This window comes from Ostrea edulis, chromosome 3, assembly GCF_947568905.1.
Source record: "Ostrea edulis chromosome 3, xbOstEdul1.1, whole genome shotgun sequence".
Lineage (NCBI taxonomy): Eukaryota > Metazoa > Mollusca > Bivalvia > Ostreida > Ostreidae > Ostrea > Ostrea edulis.
Genome location: NC_079166.1, coordinates 33726398 through 33751631, shown reverse-complemented (window position 1 = coordinate 33751631; position 25234 = coordinate 33726398). Strand labels below are relative to the sequence as shown.

The following is a 25234-nucleotide window of genomic DNA, read 5'->3' as shown; positions in this document are numbered from 1 at the left end:
TGATTCTTGAGTATGTAAAAAGCAACAATAACGGGAGATCACTCAGAACATAAGTTTTTGACACTTTACATACATATATCTGGTATATAATCTATGGTTTTACAATATATAAACACTGACGATACAATTGTATAGGCGTGACACTAAATGTATTATGAAGTAACTTATTGTGTTGCCTGAAATGTAAAGTAAAAGTTATATGAAGATTCTAAATGAAACAGAGAAAAAAGATGATAAATTAGCTATGTACATATATATAGTAAACACAGGTTAAGATACCAACCATTACACATAAGGCTTCAAATGGGAAAACCCGACAGACCGCAACGTTAATGTGAAGTCGTAGGGTTATAATCAAAGGCTAGGGATCGAAGCAATATACTTTGCGGTCACACAAGGTGACGGGTTTATACGCTGTTTCTCCAGCATAGAGCTGTCCACGAAAAAAAAAATGTCAGAGCCCTCGGGATACAAACACCGCTTGACCAGACCTCACCTTGGATGTTGTGGGGTCATCTGAGGTTTGAAAGGTGTTCAGCAAAATATTCAGGCGTGGCTTTGGGGGGATTAATCCCAGCTGCAATCGCCCCATCGAGAATGAAATATGTTTATCTACGCGTGAAATCTTTCAGACAATAGGATCTATAGGAATGTGTTTTTTCGAAGGCATCACCTAATGATTGTATGATTCGTTATTAAGATAGCATTGATAATGTGTACATTTTCAGACCAATTCAACATCAGCTGTTTCTACACTTCACGCTATATGATTTTTATTGTTTAATCTATGGGATACTTTATATCCATGATAGCTTGTGTCACATAACACCATCAGATGTGCATAAAACATATGTTGTTTTTCAGACCAGTTACGAGAAATAATGTATATTTCAAAGCATTGTAAAACATTTTGATATGAAAAGGACATTAAGGCATGCAAGATCTCACCCCGATGACGCAATCAAAAGTAAATGCTTTAAACAAATCGACGAGATAAGTCAAGTCAACCGTGTATGATGAGCTATGAGATAAATATCAAGCTACTATCTAAACGCATCTTTATATTCCCACTATATGGGAAACTGTCGTAAGCTTAGACAATAGCGAAATGGACATATCGCCATAAAATAGTCCATAAATTTAACTTTTAAAGGTGCTTCATTGTGTTGGATTATGCAAATATTTCAACGTTTGTAGCAAGTACATCAGTTATGATTTGATAATTCCAAGCCAAGGTAATAAAAGTCTAGAAAGTTATTTAATGCTGGTTACAGGACAGCGAAACTGTTGTGACACTTGTCTCCCTTCTAGTTTATTACGCGAGAAAAGAACGAAAGGTTCTATAAGAAAATATACTCAATTGAAAATGATTTTCCGATTTTGGTATACTTATAAAATTATAGCCGAATCGTGCACTTATACAGTGAAACGTGTGTAATCCAAAATCCTTTGGGAAATAGATTTTCTGTCGGGTTAAGCAGGATGTCGCATTACACAGTGTATATATATTTTTTAAATGCACCATTGTAAATGAATAAAAAGAGGTTGAAATATACCAATAAAGGGATTACAAAGGTGTCAGTTTAGACAACTGTGAGCAATCTTATAACTCTGGGTACTCTAGGAGGAAAAAGCATCCACTGTTGACTTGTTGCACTCTTTGTTAGCCATCCATCTTGATCAGGTAAATGGAGAAAACCGTAGTCAAAATGAGTATGAACAGAGAGGTTAAAAAATTTGCATGAAACACGTGAGGCAACAATCCACCTAACGGCCGGTGTACTTGCAAATAAGATCATAACATAAAATCATAGAATTTGCGAAATGCTAACGTTAAACGAGATTGTTGAAACCTCTGTACCATCACCTTACTTGTCAGTAGGATATCTTGGTATAAAATTGATCACACGCAGACATGCGCTGGCGTATCGAATCAGTTGGGAGACATAAATGCCACATGTGGATAGTAATATATTATTGTTACCGAAATATGGGAAGTTGACAATGGAGAAGCCAAATTCTCAATTCCGTTTGTTATAAAGTTGAGATGTTAGTTTGCCATTAACGTCTTTGTTCAATAAAACATGGACCGGATGTGGATTAGGAAGACTGTTGGGTATTTTAAGTCCACAGGGATATATAGAATCGGCATAAAATATTTGTTTGAATTAAAGATTCTGTAAGTTCAAAACAGTCAATTCATATTATACGGAGTCAAAGTACATTGGTTATGTACTAAATATAGTAAGTATTATTACAAATAAATCGCACTAAAATATGATCTGACGAAAAACAATTTAGAGGATCAAAATGTGTTTCTGGATAGCAATAATTCCTGTCCTTAATACATGATATGCTAAATACTCTAATAAACATACAGGATATCCTCATATTAATAAATGATATATAGGCAATTCTTGCACCAGATCTTTTCTTAGGGCTATTTTGTGTTACGGGTATAGGGGTCCTTGGCATTTCTTTAATTGCCCTAATAATGCCTTGTATCACCAGGGCAAAAAGGTGACTTTGGGATATTTCATGTAGCTATTCACCAGTAACATCGTCGTTTATCATACAATTTTCCCGGAATGGTGTAAAAATATCTAAGAACTTCGGTGGACAAAATAATTCTCCTGTAATTACCTTTTCTAGATAATCAAGCTATAAAACCCTTAAAATTATCATAAAGTGTTATTTTCTTTTCTGAATTCAATGATGACTTAATCATATGTAAAACAAAAAATAAAGAGACTGGATGTAGCAAAGTTTGATCAATCGTGTAAAGAATGCTATGTACAACAATCCCATCAATTACATAAAGAATACGAAATCCGGAACAGGTCAAACACGGACCCCTGGAAACACCAGAGGTGGGAGCAGGTGACTCGGAGGAGTAAGCATCCACTGTTGACATGTCACATTCGCTGTGAGCCTCTATCTTGATCAAGTAAAGGGAGTAATTCGTAGTCAAAATCAGTATGTAAAGAACAGCTTAGCAAATTGTATGTCAGACATCATTCGACGTTCTGATCGGTTGTATTTGCAAATAAACGCATTATATAAACACCATAGCATTTGCAAAATGCTGCCTTCAAGGGAGGCAGTTCAAAATCCTGAAACATCAAATTATTTGCCAGTAGCCTGCTTCGTATTAAAACATGATGATGCACGGAACATTCTCTCGCGTATCGAATCCACACCATATTCAGGTGGTTATGTAATATTGCTACGTCAATGTGGAAAGTAGACGATGGAGAAGGTGAATGAAGTCAATCCATTTATAATAAAACTGAGTTGTTAACGTCTATGTCCAGTAAAACGTCTAAATATTAAACAGATGTGGAAGAGTCTGTGGAGCATTTTATTTCGAGTTTACTGAAATATCAACTGCTTTGAAGAAACTTCAGACGTATTATATCACAACATATGTAAAAAAAACCTTTTGTGAATCAAATATGGATTCTGAAACATTCCAAGGAACTTTAAGTAAATTTGAAATCACAAAACTTTCCCCAAATCAAAAGCATCAAAACGTGTGACATTTCAACACTTTACACAACCATTCCTCGTGATGAATTAAAGACTTATCTTTATGACATCATAGACTATTGCCTCTTCAATAGAAATGTAACACTGAAATATTCATAAATGACAACTCAACTTTATGACAAACGGGATGATATTCAGCTTCTCCATCGTCAACTTTTCATACCTATGTAGTGATATCTCATCACCACCTAGATATGGTGATTATGGCTCTCAACTGATTCGATACGTGTATAATCCATTTTTAAATCGAGGCATACTAATGACAAATTAGATAATGTTACAGGGGTTTCAACCGTCTCGATTAAAGTCAGCATTTCTCAATTTTATATCGTTATAATGATCTTATTTGCAAGCTGTCGCTAGGTTGAATGTTGTCTGACGTAATAGATAGATATAGAAGAAAATGGGTAATTAAATTTTGCATCTTGTAGCTTTCAGCATTGTGAAAATATATCATCATTTAAAATTTTAGATTAGAAAAGCAATGGATAAAACAATTCAATTATTACTCAATAATAAAAACCCAACTTATTGTAGGATATACGTATAATTCTAAGAGGAGTTCCGAGGAAAAAAGATAACAACATCAGGCCAGCATATCAAAATACCCGATATACCTCGAATACTTCTATGACGTGCAAGATTAATGTTTCCTAACATGGGAACATGAACGTAGTTCCGGTTTTTATTTGTAATATAAAATAGGATCAAAGGTGGTATGTACAGATGGGATCATGGTCAAGAAATAAACCATGAATTTAGCAATTCTATGTGTACATTTTCGACGCCATATTTTAACTCGTCAAATGGCACGATCTTTGAAACTATGTGGCTTGGGGAGTATGGGCTGCATATATTAAATTCCAAATTTGAATACTGCAATGACATAAACCCAGTTTTGGTGGACGCTTTCAATTCACGATTTCTATTTGAAAAACTGCCTAAGTTTTTAAGAAATGAGCAATATACAATTTTCATGGAAAGTGCAAATTCATCAAAATTTGACATATTTCAAAATTAATTAAAGAAAGTTTTAATATTTTCCCCTGACTTTTTCAATAATGTTGACTTTGAATCGGAATGAGAATCAGAAATTTTAGATGTTGCACTTCGTCCTTTCTCGTTATTCTTGAGACTTCAATCATCCTGCGCGATACTTCATCCTATGCACATGTGGCGCATCGAGCACGGAAGTCAGCTCATCAACAGAGAGTGATCCTCTACTGGACTGCGGCCAGTGGTGGTTAGACAAATTGACGGGACCATCGTCAATGATAGACGTTTTCGACGCGTCGCCATTTGTTTTCCCGCATTTATAATCCTTCTGTGTACGTATTATGTGGACTCCAGGGTGCGAGTGTTTTCTGTTGGATTTTATAAAGCATTTGTCACACCACGACGAAGAGTCCGTATGGGATGTATATATGGAATTATAAGTTCATCAGAATGCGAAATATGGTTATCTCTTGCAAATATATAATTGCATATTCTATTAATGTTCCAAATCATTTCTCATATATTAACATTTAGTATCATTCAAATCAATAATGATTTATGATAACTGATATTGGAGTGTTGTCTTCATTATTTAGATCTATTACCTGTACTAAAATTAATGTACTTCTTTTCGCATTCTATTCAGTGTCTTAAACCATTAAGACAGACGTTGGCATAATCAAGGAATTGATCTCTATATGCACAGGAAGAAATTCCTGCACAAATATTAAAATGCTACTTGATTTTTTTGTTAAGCTACATGTGATTGCACTGAAAGGGAATGTAAGCTCTAAAAATCGAGAATGAGAAAAATAACCAAACTGGCTTCCCTACAATGAATTGCTCTCTTATACAATGATATGCCTAATAGAAGTCATTCTTACCATCGAATTACACACAAAATATGAATGTTCTAGCAGGAACATAATACAATCAATAGAAGTTATGGGGATTTCATTGCAATAGAAATATTATCTGATTTTTTTGTCACAAATCGTATCAAAATAATAACAACTTCTGACAATCATGTTGACAATCATAATCATGAAACTGGCAAGGTATAGGTCAGTGGATAGATTGATATTGCGGTCAACCGTCATATATATCAGCCTAACACGGGGAAGTAAAAACAACTTAATGGTGAAATGACCAAGTCGTGTTCACACTGGTATATTTCTGGGAATGTAAGGTTACAGTAAAAAGAATCAAGGAGAGATAAAATAAGAGGCCAATTGGTCATCACACTCACCTGAATTATCTTGCTCATATAGGGGAAATAACTCATGCATTTGGGAACTATGAGTACAAATTTTTAAACCCTTACCGTGGAAAAGTGAAGTAACAAATACATCGATACATCAATGAAAGGTGAAGATAACGAATAGTGATCAATCTCATAACTCCTATAAGGAATACGAAATAAAGAGTTTGGCAAACACGGACCCCTGGGCAAACTAGAGGTGGGATCAGACAAACACGGAGCCCTGAACAAACTAGAGGTGGGAGCAGGTGCCTACATCGAACATCTCAAATGACCCACGTCCAGACCAAGATGGTCAATATTTGAACCAGTATCTCTATTATATGAGGATGTTTGAATACCCATTTGACATCATGCAATTTTTCCTATATATTTCTATGTAAAACTTTAAAGCCTCAAAGCCGTTTAATCCATTCTCGGGGTGAGAGTTAAAAATCGAATCTGCATTAAAAGAGGATCCCTTCATATACACATGACATATTTCACCACCGTAGGTCTTCAGAGGAGAATTTTAAAAATGTTTCCTATACATTACTGTTCTGAATAATTTTTACCCCAATTTGCATCCTCGTCCTGGCTCTGGGAGTCATGATTTGATCAACACTGAATCAATATTGTACTGAGTTTACTACGGATTACTCCATTTACTTGATCACGATATAGAGCTCACGGCAGGTGTGACCGGTGAATAGGGGATGCTTACTTCTCCTAGGCACCTGATCCCATCTCTGGTGTGTCCATGGATCCGTCTCTGCCTTCTTCTAGATTTTTTATTGTTTATAGGATTTACATGCACGAGATTTATCACTATTTTTATCTTCATTTTCCATGAGGGTTTTTCTATATTCATTGCTGTTCCTGAGAAAATTTTATAAAGATTTTTATGATATGTTTCAATGTAGAATTCAATGTAAAATTTCAAACTCTTCTTGCAGCCCCATCCTGTCCATATAGAACATGGTTTGAGTAAATTTTATTAGATGCTAGAGTTCCTCATTGACCATATTTATGTCGTCTTTAAAGATCAGTTCTTCAAAAACTCTGTTGAAATTTCCATGGCCACAAATCGTACTCCTGTATTAGATAACCTGATTTTGCATTTATTGTGAGGCATAGTTTATTCAAAAGCTTCTAGATAAGAAGATAGCTCTTGCCCTCAACTTGACATTTTGATACATCAAAGACTTTTTATTTATTAACAATATTCACTTTCATTTATATTCGATTAGATATATCACAGTGAACTTGAAGTAAAAGATATCATAGAATCTTCCACATCTGTTTGATATTATGATGTTTTATTGAACATAGACGTCAATGGCAAACTAACAGCTCAATCTTTTACAAACGAGAAGACTTCTTCTACATCGTCAACATATTTATGTAGCAATACAATACCACCTGCAAATGGTGATAATGTATCTCAACTGATTCGATATGCGAGAGCATGTTCTGCATATTATCAATCTTAAACCGAGGCAGGCTACTAATAAATAAGTTGATGTAACAGTGGTTTCAAAGCCTCGTTTAAAGTCAGCATTTCAAAAAATAGTCGTTAGAATGCTCGTATTTCTGCAAAAACAACCATCTGTTGTGTGGAATACTGTTTGGTGTGTCATACCAATTGTTAGATCGTTATTTTCATACTGATTTTGACTACGGAGTACTCGGTTTACCAAATTAAGATAAAGGACCCACGGCTGATGTGACCGGTCATCAGTGGATGCACTGTGTGTCAGTTGCTTGTTTGTTGTCATCAATATCGTGTAATGAAGCTTTCATGTAACTGTGCTTTTTCTGGTTCCGTGGTTTTTAAGAGGAATAATCAAACAGGGATTAGTTTCACTACTACCCAATCATTTCCTATTGGAAAGGAACAGGACGTCTCATTCGAAGGAACAGAAATTCCTTTTTTTCTTAGAATGCTTTAAATGCTAAGTTTAAGGAAGAATAACACATCGTCATAATGGCAGACTTCCCTTTTCAAACATGAATGAAAATAAAGATATCAGCAATTGCATATTTTTTCTTAAAAATCCAATTGCCAAGCTGAGTAGCTCTGAATGATGTGACGACTGCTGATCTGTCGATCGTGGGTTCAATTCCAGCGGGGGTTCATTTTGTTCAGATTTCTTTCTACTAAAACTGCATTTTATAAACTAAATAAGGAGATATGAAAGTTTTCAATTTCAAAAGTATCATTGCACATAATCTCCACTTTCCATCCATCTCAGATTTCTCAGGTGTGTTATTCCTCCTTAATTGGAAATGACCGAGTGGTTCAAGAAGTTGGGAAATGTTTGAAAGTTTATTTCAGTATGTGATTTAGGTGAACTTACGAGACATACAAATGTGTAAGACATACACATGCATACATTCTCATGGAAATGTTATAATTTGAAATCAACCTGAAAGGGTCCGTATTCTTTTTGTCAAGCAATATTTGAATGGATAGGCAGCCTTATTTCGAAGAAATATTGATATCAATCTCTGAAAATCTTTTGTTTAAAAAACCTATTTAACTTTTGAAAAAGTGGTAGTGGTACATATTAGTGACCATATGCTTCAAAACACCTCTGGAATTCTTAACATAGCTCTCCATGTAAGGTAAAATCTACACAAGATTTGTGAACATGATACATAAAAGAAACGTTTAAAAGCATAGATCACACATTTGAAAAGGTCAACAATTTTCAAACTTTATAATGTAAAGCTCAGCGTTTCAGAATTCGTGGTAGCTTTAACATCAGATTCACTTTTGTCGAACTATGATACGCGTCTGACCTTAAGAAATGGATCATTAACCGAAATACGTTTACCCATATCAAGTTTATGGATCAATTCGTACGAATGGACTCATAACGAAGGAGAAATGAAATGAGGTTTTTAACTTTCCGACACCCTAGGTATATTGCAAGACGTATATCTCTCCACACGCACGACATGTGAATGTTTTTATGTCATTTATCGCTAAAGATATCCTGGGGAGACAAACTCGAAACATTTTATTTGTCATAGTCAAATATATAATGTGATTTGTCGTATCTAAACTTTAATCAAAACATTTTTCGTCCATTGTACATCTTTTACAGACTTCCAATCATATTCCATTATTTTCTATATTTACAGAATATCATGCAAATTTGCACACCAAAGGTGTGAATACGATTTTACATACATTATATCGTTTCCTGACCGTTGCATACGAGCATATTGACCTAGTCAAAAGAATAATCCATCAATTGAAGGCATTTTATGAACACGATAATGTATATTATACCACGAATATCTACATACAGGGAAATTAACAATGTCACAGCATGGAAGTACACTCTCGATGTCATTAAGAAAATTATTCGAATTAATCAATTATCAAACATGATATAAATCATATCATCATATATTTCTTACATTTGTTCCCGTAATATCAGATTCTACCTATATGCATAATGAATAACTCAGAACTTACCAAACAAACGTTTTGCTAAAGTGGATTTAAAAACAATGAATTGTGTGAAGAAGTAATATTTACGTGTAGATGGAGTCTCTACATTTTAAATGAAACGCTAACCACTTGAGCTATGCTGGTGTTTTGTCAGATGGAATGTTTGGCATTTCAATATTTTCTATACAATGTCCGTGATGAAGATAAGACATAATAAGTTTCAGTCATCAATTTGGGGGAAAATTAATTTTAAAAAATAGAAAAATCACCTATTTGACACACATGCAAAAATGCGGGAAGAAATAGGGTAGTGGTCATTGGGCTATTTTGGTTAAAATGCCTTCATGATAGATGTCTCGTAAACGTCTGTTTGAAACATAAACCTGGACGTCTGCTCCGTACGGCCGTCGTCAGTCAGATATATGCCAAAACTGCCAGACAGACAGAGAAACATTGGTTATCATCGGGAAAACTTTTATGGTGGAACAAGAAGTTCAGGGTTAAAGCTAAGCGAGGTCTGCTTTCATGTGCTGATGTCTATATCGTCATGTTGACCTGGTCCGAAAAGGTCATCACCATAGCGTACTATATGTGTCGTATTTATTGAAGCTTTCGACGTTCCATTACATGGGGCAAATTTTCTGTGGCTGTGTAGAACATACCCACGCATCTACATGTATGATGCAGCTCTAAGTGTGAAGCAACTTCATCCAATGAATTGTATCTTAAATCATTTTATACAACAGAACAAAAATATCACCCTTTCCTGCAACGTTTTTATATAGTAGAGCAGCGCTGCACATGTTAGATATCATATCCTATTTTTCACAGTCTTTGTAACTGAGCAGTTCGTATGTCAGACCCCACAAAAGAGGGCGTCAACTTGAAGGAGATGAGAAGAACCTGAAACGCTGGGCAAGTTTAGTCGGATTCTAGAGAAACGTGTTTTGGACAAACTGGATGAATCCGATACCATTGCGGGAATAAGATCATTTGATACCACTGTTGTTTAAAGGGGTGAAGGATATGAGGATATTTTGCATTGTAGAACTTTAAAATATCCCCATTATAGTGTTTTATTGTCATAACTTGAATTTTCGGAATGTAACACATCAAGACCCCGTTGTCTTAAAATTTATAATTGTTTCCCCTATATAATCGTATTTGTTCTTTCTTAATATGCAGTGTATTTCCAATTATATATTAGCTATCATATCTGATTTTTGAATGCATTTTAAGTTAGATTCTTAGAAATAATGAAAACAAAATATTCTTCTTTTTTAATTTTCCACTATTTCAGTAATGTACAAATATCACACCAAGGTATATAGGAATATAAACTTAACATTTTTGTAATGTTGAATTAAACACGTGGATGTTTGAATGTTCGATAAATTGGACAAATTTGTCTTTAGAGTCTAAAGTCACAGACATACTGTCTGGTCCCCGTAATAACGTTTGAAGAAAAAGCATTTCAACGGAGCTTGAAAGAAGCAATTTCGGGGAAGATTTATATTTTCCGAATGCTAAGATCGGGGTAAGATGAAGACTTAAATTATAAACGGTGTCCCCAAGCTAAATAAACCAACATCATCTGCCAGGGTACCGAATATCATCCACACATTGTATCCCGGAGCTCCCCTTTATAATTTGTGTCAACATGCTTCTTTTCGTAAATTCTATTGAAAATGTATCTCTGACAATAATGGAGGGCGTGAAATTAGACCCCAGTTGTAGCGTTCTGGCCACAGAAGGTCGGAACAGGTTTGCTGCAAGTCTCTGTCAGGGTCTTAATGGAGTGTTTCCATCTTCGGGCGACATTTTATTGTTATCCAGAGGTACACCTGTTGATGTGTTTTCGCCCACAAAAACGTAGATGATACAGTTCTAGAGTCTCGTTTTTATGTTTCGTTGGAGCTTTACAACCGCACAAAATTTTCATCTTTGTAAATAAGAAATCATTGTGTAGAAAACCCAAACATCACTCTTTCGAAAGTTGAGACCAATAAGTAGTTATTAAGTTAATCACGCAAACACTTCTTTGACAACTGATATAGGAAACAGAGCTATAATGGCATAAAAATACAGATTCAAAGATTATCTCAAACCACGGTTACTGTCATTTCTATTACTAGGCTGATAAAACGACGTAACTGGCTTCCCTTTCTTGACAATTCTCAATGTACAATTAAGTTATTTTTACGTTTCTTGTAACTGACTTGGAGGAAATTTAAACGTAATGGATTTTGTCTATCAAAATTTGAAATAGTAAAAACAGAGACATTTAAGGATTCCTTTCGGTATTATATACAACAGGTGCGCTGATGAGGTATTGTGTGAAGGAAGAGATATATAATTTTGCTGAGTTTTGAAATTTTTTAATTCCAACGAATAGTGTGGTATCACCTGCAATAAATTTAACTAAATTGGACGGAGTATCAAATTCGGAATGCTACTACAATTTTTATCAAGCAGATAACTGCACAATAGAGATAGCATTTTCTTAAATAAAATAACTGTGTCGATTCCTTGTCTCCTATATATGGATATTTCTGAAATCTTCACTAAACCTATGGCAACATGTTATCAGAGTAACAAGCTTCAAAATGCCCAACTGAAGCAACCAATGATCTCCCAATTCCTTAATATACTCGTATATAGTTAAGAAGAATGTCTCGTTGACGTCAAACATTTAGGTGTTTTTATAGATTTTAAGTTAGATTTTAATACACATATTACTGATATATGTAAGAGGGGTGCAAGGTGATTGTATATACTAAACGAATTGGAATAAAAAGTTAACCAAACTTGAAGAATTTACATTCTTGTAAATGCCTATATACCTTCTCTATGTCCATATCTTGCTGGAGTCATTTTTCTGGGTTTTTTTTTTTTATTTAGTTTGATTGTTTCCTCTAGATGTAGTTTATCAGACGTGTGTGTTTTTCCAGTGTCTGTTTTTGTTTGTGTCAAATATAATCCTCTATTTTTTCCTCTACTTTCCTATATATTTAATCAAATTGATCACCTTTTTTTAATTATACTACGAATTGTGAGAATTGTTCAGTTCAATGTATGTTATTGTTACTTTTCTTTATTGTGGGTATATGTCAATCATTATTTGAAACATGTGTTAGTGAGTTATGTAACTATGTTCATAGTCGGTTAAAGAGCCTATTTGAGTTTGTGTTTATTGTTAAATGCATATATATACTGTATGCACCGTCTCTAAATAAGATTTGATAAGATTTACTTAACTCACTCACTTACAGGAGAAATATCAGTAAAGATACGTAATACCAAATCAAGTGGAACCATGGATGAAGAGATCCTCAAAGCATATTAGAAATGGGTCTTTTCCTGTTAAAACACATTGCTGGTTCAAGGATAAGGTCATCCTTGAGATAAACATTTGAATACAAAGGAATATAGATTTATATAAGGAGACGTTAGAACATGCAGGGTGCAACATGTTTTTATCGCGCGTATCTCAATATCATTCCCCCACAGTTATTTTTCTAAAGTAGCACAATTGATCTGCGAGTCCCTCAGATTAAATTAAAATATTTCCTTCGCTCAATTACGAACGCCGCATAGTGTTGACTTTGTTCTTTTTGAAAAACGGGCGGCCAAAAGAACCTCCTTTGAGGGGAGAGTTCTCAATGCAGTAATCCTATGATATGGATATTATGGGCCATTCTCAGAAATCGATGGTGAACAAAAGCGACCCTTCAAAAGACGGATGATGTCTGAAGCAGGCAAGACATCCTCTGAATAAAACTTCCGTTCAAAGACTAGAAATCATATTGTTCCGGAAAAGTTGACCAAGAGGTGATTCCAAGGCGATTTAGAATTTTTTTCAGCATTAACTTTGTTTCCTCTTTGCAGTACATTTTCCCTTTGTTTCATAGCTGTATAAACTTCAAGAAAATCCAATTTCTAAGCCTCTATCGGTTTTAAAAAGCAGACAAAAAAAATATTTTTCGTTCGTTTGAAATGATTTGAAAAACTTTCATTCCACATATTAGTATGTATCAAAATCATGCTACACGTACTTTGATATCGTTTACAAGGACATTGTAGGATTGCATCATGGTCATTTAGTATCAAAACGTTGATATCACACAATAAAAGACATTCGTAATAAATATGTAATTCAAGACATTTCTCCTGACACTGTCTGTTGTTAAGGAGACCCAGACTATTTTATCACCTCTAAACACAATTCTAAGGAATGAAAAGTAATCTCTACGTGTTATATAACAGGACACACCAGAAAATGCGGTCAACAAACCAACAACCACTGTCTCAATTTTCAATAATCATAATATATCTCCTATAGACCCCTATCATTATCTTAAGACATTTCTTAAATCAAAATGTATCCTATGGTAAATTTGAGAAGAATTTTGTAATCTGACTATAAACAGTATGTGAAAATGCGGGTTCCTCATTTCCCAAGTGTACTTTCGGAGGATGTTTAGATCTCCATCACATACATGAACGTTAAACGTTATCAAGAAACTATTGAGAAGTCATTTTGCACGACTATTTTGTCTTCTAGAAGGAGAAAAAACCTCCTCTATTTTAAGGTTTAATTAGTTTGTTTCCTCCAAATTCTTCACAGAATGTCATTTGCGACCGAACGACCGACTGTCTCTTAAATTGGAGGCCATTGATAAGGAATAAATTCATCTCTGCTTTAACGGGCATCCCATCAAATGGAAATATTTAATACGGGAAATAAATCGGTTGTCAGCAGGGTGTCTTTGTAGGAAGGTGTTTTTGCCATGTCTTTTCTTCGGGCTAACTTCCTGAGAAACACTCTATCGTATTACATTTCAACACTAGGATCTAATGGCTTTGACATAACATTTTAAAGGCTAGAAGAAGTTGCAAAAAGGCGAGTTTGAAGAACGCTGTGGTATTGTTTTCATTGTAGCGATCGGGGAAGTTGCGATCAACTTGGATCTTTTCAAGATCTGCTTTATTCTGTACAAAACAGTTTTATTTGAAATTATCACGACATCTAGAAATATAGTAACGCCACTTAATTACCAACAGATTTTTTTTTCCATTCTATGCAATGTTTGTTTATTTTGCGATAGTATTTTGAAAGCTCTAGTTGAAGGTATTTCTTGAATGTCTCTGTAATAGTAGAAAGGGAACGCAATAACCACAAGGACATGGTGTTAAATACCCGATGCCGACTCACACGACAATTCGATGAATAGCAGGACGTTTTAGAGAAATCAAGTAATAACAATTTTATAATCTTGTAGATATTTATACCGACTGAATTACTGTTGGGGAAGAAAAAGTATAAAATGTTTTGCACCGTGAAAAACTTAATTTCCTACAATTACAGAACATTACGATGTTATAAGACCTTCTATTTTATGTTTGACTGATTTTGGACTATAGAGACGTAAACAGGAACAAGATTGACCGAATTACAACTAATCACTGTGACAAAATGAGATCTGAACATAAATTATTGTAAGTGTCTGTTAAATTATATTCGCAAGATATGATAAAACTTGAAATATCTTTAATGATTAAATTTCCTTGGTGAAATAAAAGCGAAAGTCGCCACACCCGAAATTTTAAATCATTCTGGAAAAAGGACAAGATACACCATACAAAATTGTCATTTCGTTGTCATATTTTTTTTAAATCCCGCGACCCTTAACATTTCTCCAGCAAAGAAGGGCACACATAGATGAAAAATAAGATGAAAAGTTAAATGGTTCATTGCATTTTATATGCATGCTTCGAATGACAATCTTTTAAGATCTTCGGGACAAAAATCCTCTCAAGTGTGAAATTTAAAACCTGGAAGCAAAAATTGCTATTCATTTGTTATACTCAATAGAGATTGCGCAGACAGTTTGCTGGATACTTAGGTCATATTTCGATTCACGATTCTTCCTACAAAATGCTTTGATACTCGAATTTCGTGTCGCATCCTAATGCTTTTGACATATAATGCACTTTTTGTACGTAGTTTTGAAAATCGTTTTGTTTCTTATCATTTTGCTATGATTCAAATATTTCATTAATTCACTCAAGTTTCCCTTTCATATATTTATTTGTAATGAAATTTACACCATTGCTTGATTGAACACGGTTTGTTCAATATACTTCTCCATTTGTTTATTATCCAACATTGTATCCGGTAGAAACGCATGCGCACAATAGACAAAGGAGGCATCCCTCTCAGAGACAACTCCGAAAATTAAAATTAGTTTTAAATACGGATTCCTAACAATATTTCGTAACAACACGTTTATGAAGGCCCATAGGCACATATATACACACAGGTAACACATGATTGATAGCTGACACACTTACGTTTCGTACCTGTCGTCTGCATAACCGTAACAAATTTTGTAGAGGACTCCGTTCCTTCTGATCCGTGTTTCTGCATCTGAATTCACTGAATGTCCAGACTTTAACACTTTAAAAATCACGAATCCCTTGACCACATCCAGCGGCGGATTAAACAGTACCGTGTGCTGACTTAATGAAGGGCATCCGATTTACATATTTTTCTCTCGTGACCTGGTTTCTCGCCATCATCCTGGTCAAACTGCACTTTTCTCATTCCGTATACAGGTATATTGCAGCTTTTTTCTGTTTTCTGGACTCTATTCCATTCGTGAATCCATCCTCGTCTACAACTAGTGTTAATCTGATGTGCTATTTCCTATTAACATTCAGTGTTATGCAAAATTTTTGTGAGTGCAATTCAGATTTCACATTTGCAATTGTAATGAAGCAGAGGCTTTCTATCATCCCGACGTGAAACTGTATTAATATTTTACACAGAATAAACTAATCAATGTTGATTTTCCTGAGACGCTTAAGAATAAATGGAAGAATACACTTCCAACGTTCACTATGTATATAGTTTAATTTCTAATGGAGATCATATGCAAAAAGAGGGGAAAGGAAACTTCTCATTTGCAAACCAGATTTGATCAAATAAGTCGTGCTACAACAATTTATAGGCTAGGAACGCACACGGTATAACTCTGATATGTTTTGTTGTTAAATAAGACAACCAGACAGAAAATAGTGGTGTATGGAGACGATACACTTTTATTCTTGCTTAGATGACGTAACTGGGCACGTGCACGTAATAAGCAATCTTTTACAACACCTTTATTTAAAACAATAATAACAAAACATTTATGCACTATGTATTCTTGAGGAGCTAGCTGAAATGGTATAATTATCATATTTGGTATTAATCATATATATTTTTTTGAATTTTGGTCCATCTGTCAAATGTCTCTTCTTTTTTTTTAAATTATCAAATTCATGCAAAAATGAACTTTTTACAATATGTTCCAAACATGCTTTCCACCGGAAATATTTTATGCAACAAAAGCCAAAGAATCGTTTCCAACAAGAACAAGAATGATCAATAGATTTTTTTCAGTTGAAGTGTCTACAAGAGGGTATCTGGTATGTGTGTACTCTGTGAATGTGTCAGATCAAAATGTAATTTCAAAAAAAAAATGCAGAATTGTTTTGACATTCACTGGCAACATATTTTATTTAAAGAACGTTGATACCGTGAAATGATTCCAAAATTAATTGTTTTGCATCACATCAAAATGCATAATTCATTAGTTTAACTTTTCAAATGATCTTTTTATTTGATTTGATTAAGTTACAGTATTTGCTCTGGAAATAGAAGCCAAAATCGAATTTCGATCTAAACAAGTTTCGTATCTTTTTGCAAATTTAAAAATATTTTACCAAGCAGCTAAACAAGACATAAGGGTATACAATTTAGAAATACAATACTTTAGATAATTTCGACCTAAAGCTTTCAAACAGATCTTTTTACTAGGACTGAAATTTCCACATTTTATGTCAAATTGTTCATTAATCAAAAGACAAACTACAACCAATACTTTCTAATGATTTTGAATTAAACTCCTCGACAAAATGATTCTGTATCATATAAAAATTAAGGGATGTGTTTAGCGATTTGAGGACTTGTTTGCAATTTCACACGCCCGATAGGGATAATTCAATATCAGATCTTGGAAATCAATTCATCTCTTACATCGATGTCAACGAAAGGGGAAAATTGAGAAAATACTTAAAGCCTCCCATCTGCCACAATCTAAGCCAGGGATGTCATTCATTAAATATTTCTTAGATGGCACTTAACACGAATAAGCGAAATTAGAACTTAATGCTGATCTTGGGGCGGTTAGTAAAACGCAACTTCCATGGTTGTTGGTTGACTCTGCGGTCTGTAATGCTGATTTATGCAACAGAAGAGGCTGCCAGGGGCTTCATGTGACAATAGCTTCTCTGATGTAATAACGAGTTATTAAGTCATTTTACTCTTATCCTGAGAGTTAAACAACAGTCATACCTTATCGGATCTGTAGACGTTGCATCGTTGATGTCAAAATTGTTTGTAAATAATAAAATTGTGGTGCATGATTCACTCTCCTGGCACAAGTGAGATGGTTCTCCTGCAAGGTATATGCAATTTACACATCATTCATACTATTAACCGTTAACTAACCGTGCAGACATTTATCATAACCTTGGCGTGGTGGTTTCAATTAACAGAATCTGTCTCGGGGAAGACCTTAATATTATCTATTCTTACATAGTATCATTATCTTCTCCAAAGATTGGAAATCACTTTGTGACTGCATCAATAGTATATTTACGAACAGCATAAAAAAGAACCAGAATGGTGATTGGAAAGTATTTGAAATGGATTAACAGCTTCCATATGTCAGCTTCAAATGCCAGTTGTATTCTAGTGGAAAATCCTATGATGGAAGCTAATGTTTTTCTTCAAATAAGAAAAAAAGTTTGATGTGTCTTTGACGAATATTATTCACTCACGTAGTGACGTCACCAGCTTTATTGTGACCAATGACACTCAAGATCGTAGTAGTGATATTTTTTGGTGGTCCTATCCGAAAAACCCGTGACTCTCACTTCTATTGCCGGGTGCTTGGGGAAGGTTTAGAAACACACACTACATCTGATAAACGTCTTAGGTATGACGCGGTGGCAGGCTAGAGAATCGAACCTGGGTCGAGAAGAGAGAACCCTAACCGCAAAGATACCGTGACCGGTTGCAAAGGTGAAATAAGACATTTCATATAGAAATATTATTACGATATTCATTTGTTTTCAATTAACCGTTTGATATGCTAAGTGCAACAGATCTGTAACCCGCATCCTCTAATATCCTACATCTCATTTATACATTGCTCTGATTTAAGGAGATGAAAATACATGTACTTACAGCGTTTGAGATTGGTACTCTGTATTTGTAAATAAAGAAAGACCTCAAGAAATGAAACTCTTCACCGTGTTGTGACTCTGTCTATTTATACAGACGTATAGTGATACAAAATTTATGCTATGGATTTCGCCCCATTACATTCATTGAAATTATGCTTATTTATTCTAACCCCGTGAGAATATTTTTCACACTTGAATTAACAAGCAGTTATATATGCAGCAGACAACCCCATTGCTCTCCATGAATGATACTACTAAATAAATTTACATACTACACATATAAAAGCCATTCGATATCGTAAAATTACACGCGCGCCTTCCATCACAAAAAAAGGCTCTAGACAGTGAAATAAGTAACATATACAGCTAGGTTAACAGCGGGAGCAAACGCGATAAACGGGATATTTGTAATGGAAATTAGTCATTGTAAGAGTTTCATATTTATGAATGAAATCCTTGATATGGTTTACCAACTGTAATACAATTAGATAAGCAGAGCTAGACCAAAGCGAAGAGGAAAGAAATCTTAAACGAGACCATCACGCGTACAGACTTGTCGCTGCGATGAAAGACACCAAAAATACTGTATTACGCGATAGGGGGGTCTGACTTTAAAGCCTTAGACAGCATCAGTCAACTTTTTTTGCAGGTGTTCTTACCCGACTGGATTTTAATGGCTAAACTCCGTCATCATTGCATTTGTTTCATATACTTAAACAACAGACTGAAACCTATATCATGCCAGCAACCGTGTTATAGTGTTACAGGATATTTGGCGTTATTTAGGTGTCACCATTAAACACATCATTACTACCAATACAGCGGTAGTCGAATTGATATGTCCCGGATATCGTTACTTAACTAGCAGCACATTTTGTACGTCTATCTCCCAAATCTTGTTTTGGGTAGGAAAGTGTGCTGTATTCTCTAAAACTGTTATATTAAACTTGACAATGTTCCTGATGTAAGCTGAGATAGAGTACAAAATATCGCTACACTGTTATCGTTCTGACGTTTTCCTTTATTTAAAAAAAAAAACAACATTACATTTATACATTTCTCTCTTTTGTACAATGTGTCAAGAATTTTGTATGTCGAGTTTTGTCACCTTCAAGCATGAAAACGAGTCAATCCATCTTACGTGTATATATTCATTTGTTTGAAATGTTGGTTTCTGAAATGATTGTAACAGATAAGTTTGAGAGTAATATGAAAATCACTTCTTTTGACATGTTTGTTAGAACGAGTGGCACCGCCATGTCCAACAACACCACAACCCTCCACATCATCCATCACGTCGCTCGTTGCTAGGTAAAGAGAGCGATGTTACACTCCACTCTAAGGCTGTAAACGTTACCAAATTTTGTCTTCGTTTTTAATCTTTCTATAAAATGTGGACATTTTTAATTGTAATATCTATGTGTTACAGAATGTGTGTTTTAAAGTTTGAATATAGAAATATTTTTATTTTGAATTACCTTCTCGATCTGAATATTATACACACAACTGAAGACAGTTCAAATTTGATGACAGTCTGTTTTATCTTTGATGAATGAATTATCAATTCACTGGTATGTACACTATTATTTTGTGACAATATTATTCCGTGACTTTTGATTGCTTGATGTTTAAAGTTACATGCATTTTTGGATAAAATCATGTATATAAGGTGTTTCTTTTTTATTTACTTTTTTCATTATTTTTACAAACTGTTTTGTAGATTAGAACAGTTTTCATTATCTATTTCCTTATGATATTCAAATATGATAATACTCACAGTTTTATATTTTTTTAAAAAAACCCAGAAAAAGGTAGTTATTGTAGAACTGGTTGGTGATTGGTGATTTGAAGTAGTTGATACTCGACATTGTAACCCTCGTCGTTATTTTGCGGCTTCAACGATTTACTGTCTGTCTGTTTCCAAATTAGACCTAACTTTTTTTGATAAATTTGACACACAGACAATAAAGTATAAAATATTGAGAAAGTGTTTTAAAGACAGACCGATATTTCATACAACAAATTAAGCACAGATCGTGAAATAAAGTGGATCAGTTTATCATCTTTATAATTTCTGCCAAGCACGTGTTGACTAAAAGTTAAGTATTTAGTTAATATGACATAGAGTCTTTGTACAGTAAATTACTGCAGTTGTGTATTTCTGGTTTTGTTCGTGTGTGGACATTTGTCATAGGAACCTTTCTCTTCTACATTACGGAAAACCCCATTAAACGGGGATAATTTCTCTTATAATTCATTTGTTTGAGTATTAAGGCAGCCCAATAACAAACGTTCGTTGACCTGAAATTTTTACCTTTCTGACTTTGTTGATCAGTGTGTGTAGTTGAACATCATACAATTGGCTTTCATGTTATTTGAAAGCATATACACACTTAACACAGTACATGGTCATTCCAATGATATACAATATGTAAATGGAATTCCATGTTCGATTTTAACAGTCTAAGATGTTTACCAAGCATCATATTCCTTATTCCTATCGTATTCCTTCAAGACACTGAGAATGTTAGCGGAATACAGAGGCTGTGTCCCTTTATGTTCCAAGGCAATTTTAGGATTACATTGAAATAATAAGATACAGTCAGGTGTTTCTTAGTGAAGTGTTTCACCTATTGTACCTTACAATCGCTCTTCACATTATTGGGGAAAAGGCGTCGATCTATCTAATGTCAAATAGCTATCACTGAAATCGTATATCATAGACATGTCTTACATCTTATTGGACATTTTTTACCAAGTCATCACAATTTCAATAAATCTTGGTTAGGGCAATCAGACCTCTTTCCTTGGATTCACAATAGGTATACCCTAATTTACAGAATCTTGAAAACAAGGATCACAATGTGGTTTGTGTAAAACCCCTCAACAGTGAACAGAAGTGTACACTTTTTGACATTTACGCAACATAAATTCATAATTTTTAAGAGTGAAGTCCTATGCTTCGCTGCGTTTGGATCTGTAAACATATTTGATGTTCTTGCAACAAAAAATGCTAATGACTGAGAGAGAGAAAACAAACCACGTGAAGATAATGGTTTGGGGAGAGATTACATTTAAGAACAGATATCAACAATGGATATGCTCAGTTTTTATTTTTCAGAATACTGCGAATAAGAACAGAAAAAGCCAGCACCATTGCTAGGTTACATGATAAAGCACCGGTGACTTCAGCGCATGCAAAATAGGGGAAAAAATGTGAAAATAAAACAGTAATCTAAACGCAAGATGACAATAAAATTCGGATGTTAATAGATGTTCTACATATGTTGTCAGGAGTTCCCACACACACCCACTCCTAGATTCACAATTTTTCACACTCGTGGCCTATGCTGCATTAAAAGTGACGGATGGTAGTCAGCTTTGTTGCGACCTCAACTATATTTCAAAACTTTAAGTGCAATTACCAGGAAATTGTGGTATGCTGAACATTTTTGCCTAAAATAAATGAAAACTTCAGATTTTTTAAATGGTCCATCAAGGTTTATGTAATATTGTGGCCAAAAAAAAAGCAGAAAGAAAAAACTGGGAGTCGCGTAACTTTAATTGTCCGACAATTTTTTATGGCAAGTAGTTTTTTTTCATTAAATATTTTTCACGAGGACCATGATCATTATCATGTTACCAAATAAAATCAAGTTCTTTTGTCGTATTCTTATTTTCCAAGAGAGTTTCAGAAATCATATTCCATCGACAATGGTATCTTTGGTTTCAGGAGAAGAAATAGAAATAAGTGAAAATGTGTTGCATTACGATAAACGTTTTTATCTGAAAAATTCCGTAAGTGACATCATTTTGAAAATGACGTACGAAATGCATAGGGTTCAGTCGTTTCAAAGTGTTGCTAAGGAGCCTTGCTCCTCATTAAGTGGTTGTTTCATGTAATTAGCTTATAGTAGTAACTTCCCAGTATGATTTACAATACTTCACGGAAAAAGCAATAGTTCTGAACTTCATACTGACTTTTCATTCTTATTTTCTCTATATATAATATATACGAGGTACCTGCACTTTCCATGCACTCTGCAACCTTCGCACTATTGACAAGAGTAATTTAAAAGTCAAACATAATTAATTCTCAAAGATTTGAGAAAATGGGTTTATGTGAAAACATGTACAGCAACTTACTTGTATTTGATTTTGCATGATGTGCAATGATTTAAGAAAAAAATCAAATTTTTATTGTGTAGAGAGAGGGAGGGAGAGGAAAAAGATGGCCTTTTCCCCCTAAAAGTAAGCCTTTAAAGCAGCTTTTTATTACGAGGAGTTATATTCGCAGCTATAAAGATTACGTAGATATGATTATGTTCTTTTTTCATTAAAGTTTTGTATGAATAGATATTCTTTTAATGGCCTGGTTCATTAGCTGTTAAATGGCGCGCAACTTCCAAACTTCTCACATAACACTTTAACTCCCAAACAACATGGCTGACCACCATACTGGGTGTTTATCGAGATCCAAATGATAGATAAATTTTATAGAAACGAATTTATCGCCGGGTGTTACTTCAAGAAAATGTTTCATCACGGGCATTTATCAGATCCCAGCAGAGAACGTCTTTTATTTGATTTTTCACGCTTTTTTCATGTCTATTTTATTGCAGTAGTCAAAAAATAATATTTACATGGATTACAAATTCTAAAACACCGTAATGAAAACATTTCTTTTCATCAGAAACATATGCTTGAGTTGAATACAATATATTACTGATATTTCTCTATCATATTACACGGGACAACAAAAGTGAATGTGGGCATGACGACGCAGTTTTAAAAATCTGTTTGTAATATGACCTTTAATGGTGTCGTTTGGGCAAACAGAGACATGTGTGTGTTTGCAAAATATTATATAGCATTTCTATAAAGAACATGGGGTGTATTGAAATGTACAATAGATATTGATTTATGAAACAGTTGCCACATTGCAACCTTCACAAGTTTGCAATAAAAATTTGAATTTGTTGAATAACTTTTACTCGTTTGAAATATTATCATCTGAACAATACTAGTATTGACCAAAGAGTGAATCTATTTGAAGTTTTTGGATTTATGATAAAAACAATTTTTAAAATCTGCAATTTTCAACAAGACTGGTTTGTTTTGCAGCATAGAAAATGTTCTCAAGAAACAAAATGTCCCTCAGTTAAGTAGTAGAGGTAAAGGAAATCTTCATTTTTATAATTTATGAAACCCGTCAAAGATCCGCACTGTCGGGGCCTGTGGAATTGCAAATTTAGGAGACAAGTTCAGGATCTTGCTCTTTAAGAGCAGTGACGTCAGAAAAAAACCATGTGACTTACCAATACCATTCTGTGTCGGGTATGAGTAAGGCTCCCGCACTCTGATTGGATAGCGTTCATTTCTTCGTGTCGATTTCTGTTAACAGTGAAACATTGTTTCATTTGGAAAAAAAGGAAAATGGGAACATGCCATATATAGAAGTAAATAAACAATTTTTGAAACATGACAGTTGATTTACAAACTATATATGTATACTTTTAGTGTACTGACACTATATAATATCAAAACGTTTAACTATATTAAAATCAGTATATAGAATATTAAAATTGATCACCAACATAAGAGGAAACAAAAACTAATACATACATCGTACACACATGCACCATAATCGTTATCTGTCACTCGCTGTATTCTCTGATAGTTCTTATCAAAAATAAAGTTTATTTACATATAACAAATTACAAATTCTAGTCATAAATTAAAATTACACTTCTACTGACGTATGCAAATTCTATGTTAATTTCTAATAAGGTTGTATACTTTGTAATTATACTCCGAGAGTTTTTAATAAATTCCACTTTCTTGTACAACCATGTCTATAATTTGATTCAAATGCAAATGTGAAAATTCTTATATAGCAATTGTTTTATGCACTGAGAACTTTCACAGCGGGCGTGTTTATTTGGGACCTATATGATCTTAGTTTGTAGAATGGGTTAAATTTCCGTCTAATTCCAAACATGTTTCAAATCAATTTGAAAAATGACTGAATTGTCAATTTTGTCGTGATTCTTAATCATCCTGAAATAAAAAAAAAGATTAAAATACTATTAATAAATGAATAGCTGTCATGTGCAAATATTTGTCAAATAGACAAGAGAACTTGAATATGTCTTTTCTGATCTTATACCTATGTAAAAGCAAAACACTTAGCTCTCACGTATGGTATAAGAGCTAAGGTGTCCTGATATCATGCATTAACATGGATAGCTTTTTCCCCTAATGATAATAACTCGGCACTCAACATACCTCTAGAAATGCGATTGCCAAAATTGAAAACATACGTCTAGAGCCTTGTACGATATTGTTGTCTTTTTTTTCTTTTTAACAAGATTGCATGCCTTCTGAATCATTCTCCAACCGTTCGTTGACATGAATCGTTGTCTTGCGGACAGACAAGTAAGCAAACCTGAGAGACTGCATGCACCACCTTCCTTCTAAGTTATCGGATTAGGGGGCAGCCGTGGATTTAGCCAAATGAGTACTTTTCGTGTGCAGACAAATCTGTGGTTTTGCCCAATAATGCAATGTTCGTGGGCAGCATGTTTTGTGTTTTCCCAAACAATAAAATTTTTAAGGGCATTTATTTTCGCAGTATAGAGTACGCGTGCAATTTCGAAGAAGCTTAAAATCTCTAATTATTTGTT

At 34.2% G+C, this 25234-nt stretch overlaps 1 long non-coding RNA gene across 6 annotated transcripts in view; it reads right to left on the bottom strand.

Moving 5' to 3' along the window:
• Positions 1–24239, bottom strand: part of LOC130053375 (uncharacterized) — a 52318-nt gene extending 28079 nt beyond the window's left edge. The window contains exons 1-2 of one of the 6 annotated variants that reach the window (XR_008801942.1): positions 24174–24239; positions 23867–23942 (exon numbers count right to left, since the gene is read on the bottom strand). This is a non-coding gene — a long non-coding RNA (uncharacterized LOC130053375). Of the gene's footprint in view, positions 1–15605; positions 16508–23866; positions 23990–24173 lie in introns of those variants that run through there. The other 5 variants (XR_008801939.1, XR_008801940.1, XR_008801941.1 and 2 more) reach the window with 5 other exon arrangements.
• Positions 24240–25234: the final 995 nt, after the last annotated feature.